Here is a 6,945-nt window from a genome sequence, read left to right on the forward strand (position 1 = left end):
GGAGTGGGCAAAACCTTAAGATGTCCTCTGTATCTCAGTGTGGGGGTTTAGTAAAACAGGAAGAAGATCTCGGTATCTCATTGTGAGAGTGGACAAACCATAAAGATGTCCTGTGTATCGCACGGTAATGTTAAAATAACTTCTCTGAAACAGACATTATTAAGATGCTTGATTTTTTTATTGACAACATATTTGTTACGTTCAGAGGACATGTTTTTCAATAGACTGTCAGCATTCCAAAGGGAACCAATTGTGCCCCTTTTCTTGTCAACTTGTTTCCTTATTATTATGAGGTTCACTTCATACAGGAACTTCTTAGGAAGAAAGATTAGAAGTTAGCAATATCCTATAACTACTTTCCGCTATATAGATGACATTCTTTCACTAAATAATTCAAAATTTAGGGACTATGTTGAACGCATCTATCCCATCGAACTAGAGATTAAGGATACAACAGATACAGTTAAGTCGGCCTCATATCTGGACGTACATCTAGAAATTGACAATGAGGGTCGGTTGAAAACAAAACTTTACGACAAAAGAGATGATTTCAGCTTTCCAATTGTGAACTTTCCATTTCTAAGTAGCAACATTCCAGCAGCACTTGCATACAGGGTATATATCTCCCAATTGATCAGATATTCCCGTGCTTGCATTTCTTATCATGATTTTATTGATAGAGGGTTGTTGCTCACAAGGAAGCTATTAAACCAAGATGTCCAAATGGTGAAGTTGAAATCATCCCTTAGTAAATTTTACGGACGCCATCACGATTTGGTTGACAGTTATGGAATAACACATGATATTGTATATGTTCCTTACGTTGTAACTACAATCCCCTTCCCTTTCATGAATGTGACGTACCGAATTAGACTATTTACCGGATTTGTTATAACATAAGCAACACGATGGGTGCCACATGTGGAGCAGGATCTGCTTACACTTCCGGAGCACCTGAGATCTCCCCTATGTTGCTTATTCTTTAGTTTTCTATGTTGTGTCATGTGTTCTATTGTTTGTCTGTTTGTCTTTTTCATTTTTAGCCAGGCGTTGTCAGTTGATTTCCTATTTATGAGTTTGACTGTCCCTCTGGTATCTTTCGTCCCTCTTTTACAAAGTATGGAGTACTCTTTGTAGAGTGTATAATGACCTATTGCTGCTTTAATTCACATCATTTTAACTTGGTTGGAAATTATCTCATTGGCAACATACCACTGGCACATTTCCTTATTTTATAAAGAAGGACAAGAATGGTTGACTTGATTATAAGAAAAATATTGTAATCGCAGATTTCTGAGACATGAGTATGCTAAGATAAATTTTCCTCAAACCGCATATTTTCTATAAATAGAAAGATGTGGTATCATTGCCAATTCAATAAGACAACTTTCCACAAGAGACAAAATGACAAATTTAAACTTCAGGTAACCGTACAGCCTTCAACAATGACAAAACCCATTCCACATTGTCAGCTATAAGGCCCCAAAATGACAGATGTAAAACAACTAAAACAAGTAAACTAACAGCCTTCTACCAGAAGCCAAAGAAGGAAGAAAACAAATATTATACGGTTAGAACTTGGTTTCAATCTTATCTCGACGGGTTCAAAGGGATGGATTTTTAAAGCAGATTAAACCACACTCAAATTTCAAGACAGAATTAAACCCGTCTGTTGTGGGTGTTTGAGTTTAATTCTTAACTGGAAGACAAATGAACTGGTCATTACCTCCAGATAAGTGATTCTTCCTAGAAATAACTGATTAATAACATTTAATTGTAGAGGGATATACACCATTCTGTTCAAATAGGTGGATCAGGTAGTCAGTCTGCCAGTTGTACAGAGAGTTGATCGGAAAGTGCCAACCTCCTTCTCACTACACCAACTACTGAAGATTGTCCACTTGGCATCATGGACTGTGTTAGTGGAATCTCTGACTGCTCTGGAGAAATGCCTTCTTATTTAGGAAAAAACTCTCTCCTTGAAGCTATACAATAGAGAAACCATGACGGATTTGCCTTTGAACTGGGAAGGAAGATTGTGTCTTATTTGTAGAACAAGGAAGATTAGAAAACCAGGCTTGTTTATGCCAATAAGAATTGTCACCCCTTGTTCTGCTGAAAGATTCCTAAGAATTGCTGACAAAAATCTGATAGGAGGGATTAAGGCGTAAGCAGACATTCCCTCCCATGGAATACTCATGGCGTCTACTCTGCAGGCTTTCATGTCCGATACAAGGCACAAACATTTTGAGTTTGTACTGGAAATGATAGTGTAAGAAGAACTGCCATAATTTCTAGAATTTTGATGTGTTCCTGCAAATGATCTGGCGTCCAAAAAACAGACAGAAGTTTGGCAATCAAAGGCCCATCAAACCAGATGAGGTGAATGGTCTTGATGAACTATTGGAACTGTAAATTTCGCAATTCTGTGTAGATGGGGGAGAATGCTGAAGAAGTTAAAATTGAAGAAGTCGAATTTGGATTGCGACCAAGAGGAACATTGTTCGCTGGATAATTTAAAAGACCAAGCTTTTTGTGAAAATTGGCAGGTGAATTCTAAAACAAAGAACTAAGCCCTGGTGAGTAAGGTAATGTTCGCTTTGGAAAATAATGTCATGTGAGGGGCCCAGGTTTTACTTTTTCCTAGAGATGAGACAACACACACACAGAGAAAAATTACCTCGTTTGGAATTATTACCAGTGAGAGAAACGTTCACCTTAATTGCAGGCTTGGGGTTGACTGAGGAGCTTCTGAACCTTGTAAAGTAGCAAATCGAAAACCTTATCATTTGAAGGAAACTTTATAAGAGCATTATTGAGACTATCTGATATTTTTTGGCTAAGGTGCAGTTGGCTGTAGAAGCATATAATCATTAACTGATAGGCACATACAGTATTGCTTACTTGAAAAGGAGAAGGCTTCACCTCAGGTGGAAGTGTTTAGTTCTCACACTTTAAATAAAAATGTTCAGCATTGCATAAAACTGGAGAAGCATTTCTAATTATATTCTCGGTTTTACACCACAAAGACGAAGAAAGACGCAGTCCATCAGAAGGTTTGAAATAATAGAAGACGACAAAGCCTTGTCACAAACGAGTACCAAATAACCAAAGTAGAACTCCAACCTGTAAATATAAAGCATTTAAGGGATGTTGCATTGTAGGAAATTAAATAGATGATACAAAGGAATATGCCATTCCTTGTTTTTCATTGGATGATATGTTTCATTTGGGGATTCCACCTGTCAGACTTGCGCAGATGGACCTACTCAGAATGTATAATGGTAACATACTTATTGATATAAAATCATGCAGTCTATACACATAATTGCGGTTGTTTTCAAAAACCAAAAACAAGATGACTACCAAGATAGTTATAATACTAGTAGAATAAAAAACAAGACTACATACACTGAAATGTATCTATCTTCATTGATTATTATATTGAAAGTCTTTGAAATCAGTTTAACAACCAGTGTTACAAAAACTAAAATTTGATTAATGAACCATGACAATGGGATAGAAGCAAATGTCATACAATCATTCCATACAACAAATACAGCAGACCTATTTCTAATATTTAAAAACTAGAGGCTCTCAAGAGCCTGTATCGCTCACCTGACTTTACTTGGGTCTTTAAAATCATATAAAAAAATAAAATTTGGCTACAAAGTGACAACACTTGGTCAGCACCTCAAAAGGAACATTCAAGCTATGTTTGGTTTCATTCCATTCAGTGGTTCTCTAAAAAAAGTCATTTGTATGCATTTCCCAAAGGGTCCTATGTTAAACTAAGTCCCCCTCTGGCGGCCATCTTGGATTATGGATCGGCTTCAAAGTTACAACACTTGGTCAGCACCTCATAAGGAACATTAATGCTATGTTTGGTTTCATTTCATTCAGTGGTTCTCTAGAAGAAGTCATTCGTATGCATTTCCCATAGGGTCTTATGTTAAACTAAGTCCCCCGCTTGTGGCCATCTTGGATGATGGATTGGCTACAAAGTAACAACACTTGGTCAGCACCTCATAAGGAACATTCATGCCATTTTTGATTACATTCCATTCAGTGGTTCTCTGAAAGAAGTCATTTGTATGCAATTCTCATAAGGGTCCTATGTTAAACTAAGTCCCCCACTGGCGGCCATCTTGGATTATGGATCGGCTACAAAGTTACAACACTTGGTCAGCACTTCATAAGAAACATTCATCATATGTTTGATTCCATTCCATTCAGTGGTTCTCTAAAAAAAGTCATTTGTATGCATTTCCCAAAGGGTCTTATGTTAAACCAAGTTCCCCGTTGGCGTCAATCTTGGATGATGGATTGGCTACAAAGTAACAACACTTGGTCAGCCCTCATAAGGAACATTCATGCTATGTTTGGTTTCATTCCATTCAGTGGTTCTCTAGAAGTCATTTGTATGCATTTCCCTTAGGGTCCTATGTTAAACTAAATCCCCCGCTGGCGGCCATCTTGGATTATGGATTGGCTACAAGGTAACAACACTTAGTCAGCACCTCAGAAGGAACATTCATTCCATGTTTGGTTTCATTCCATTCGGTGGTTCTCTAGAAGAAGTTCAAAATGTTAAAAGTTAACGACGGACGTCAAGTGATGAGAAAAGCTCACTTGGCCCTTTGGGCCAGGTGAGCTAAAAAGTAACGCTGACCTAACCATGAAAACTTGACATCGATCACCGACCCAAAAAAATGATGCCAGTTCATGTGAAACCTGTCTGATACATTCACATTGTGCAATGATTCTATGTACCAAATAGTTTTCCTATTAATAATTATTAGCAAGAAAATCACATGACGAAAACTATAACTTTTGAAGCAGTGATGAATCTAAGCTCCCGTCCACATCCACTCTGTTTTTGTTAGATCTATTTCCATTTGTATCCATCTGTTGAGTAAAGCCTTTTTCCAACTGATTTTTATGGTTTGTTCTTTTGTTGTACTGTAACACCACTGTCCCAGGTTAGGCTGATAAACAAAATCAACCCTGCCAAATTCTTAATGTACCTGTCCCAAATCAGGAGACTGTAGTTCAGCGTTTGTTGTTGATTCATGTACATCATATTACTTTCTCAAAAATTGTTTTGTTATAAATAAGGTCGTTAGTATTTCAATTTAAATTCATCATCAGGGCTTTTAAAGCAGACGAAACAGTATGTCTTTTTCTGAATGGTTGCTAATAATTTCTAACATCTAGTTCATTTGAACTTTGGTGGATAGTTGTCTCATTGGCAATCATACCACATCTCCTTATTTTTTTATAATAAAGACTATTGAGTCAAACATCTGACATCTGTATACATGATATGAAGCACTGTAAACTCAGGAATAGGTGTTTATAAATGCAAATGGGACTAGGTGACTATTGCAATAATAAGAACTCACATTATGATCTCTTATACACATATATCTGTATGCAGAATTTTCTGAAATCTCAGTAATTAATCTCTTCTTTAAAAATTGCAATAAAGTCTGAATTAATAGTACCTGGAACTTCTATTTTTTGAAATAAAAAGCTATCACAAATAGATTTATAGTTGCTGCTAATTGGAAAAGTAAACCTATATCTTGCATTCTTTTGTCACTGTTTGGAGAAAACGATAAGAGAAAATAAAATATCCCATGATGTTCCTGGTTATATATACGATAGAGATTACAATAGGCAAAACAATATTAACACTAAGATCATCTTCATTGTTTTTATTTATTCTTTAATATAGTGAATTCCTTTTATACAAATAAATGGTTTGCTCAAATATCAACAACATATATCAACGTATGGGAGTATAAAATATAACCATGCTCCAGATCACAAGCTTCTTCTCCTGAGATATGAGCACAATAAATAACAATCATCGCTCCCTCTCACTCATAACAATAACATCTCTCTCACTCACCTCTATAGTGAATCAAACCCTAACGTGGTCACAATAAATAAACAATCGACTCAGACTCACAAGGAATCTTATAATAATATGAATGGTTATTTACAAGAAATTTTAAAAATGATATTACAATTAAAATGAAATAAAACAAAATTTGTCATGACCAAAACTAAAAGTCTTCCTAAAACTACATTTTAATTTTAACATTTGACGATATTTCATTACATGTTATTCAATTTAAATAAAGCATAATTAATATTTGATATTAAATACATATGCAATACTTTGAAATGTCAAATGCAGACATTTCCAGAAATTCAAGTTTTATGCAAAATGAACATATATTTAATATAATTTTACATTTTTTTTTTTGGCAAACAATGACATCAATAATGAATATGCATCTTAGAAAATTTTTTGAACTAACTGCTTAAATATTTGTATGTCAATATTTCATGGAAAAAAAATTAACTGATATATTACAGACAACTCTAATTTCTATTCAATGCATATACTAAACAAGAGCATCTGCAAAGAATTAAACATAATTCAGTCCCTCTGTTAACTGTTCTGTAGTAATGATTTCAGGTGAATATTTCTATGAAACAAATGAAGATGGATTTCTTTCTATACATGGCCCTAAAAATTTAGAAACAATCAGGAATGTTTATAACATACCATGAATAATCTCTGCAAGAAATGTATCAATAACTGGGAGTATGCAAGTGGAACTAAGTTTTTGTTTCTAATTAAAAGGAAATATCAATACAATAAATCAGTCATACTTTGGGAATTTCAGAAAGGAAGTTAAAACTGTTTACCTGTTTCAAAACCACTATGATTTAAAAAGGTAAAATATTTATGTAATTATTTAAGTTGATTGGTTCACACAAAAAATTTGCAAATAATCAACTGGTTAGTTGTCATGCATTCTAAATTAATATATTTTTGTTTTTAACTTGATGACGTCATTTTGAATGGATGTAACTCTTCAAAAACATGGATGAATAAATACAAATAAAATATTAGACTTTGTAAAA

The sequence above is a fragment of the Mytilus galloprovincialis genome, chromosome 9 (assembly GCF_965363235.1).
Source record: "Mytilus galloprovincialis chromosome 9, xbMytGall1.hap1.1, whole genome shotgun sequence".
NCBI classification, from domain to species: Eukaryota; Metazoa; Mollusca; class Bivalvia; order Mytilida; family Mytilidae; genus Mytilus; species Mytilus galloprovincialis.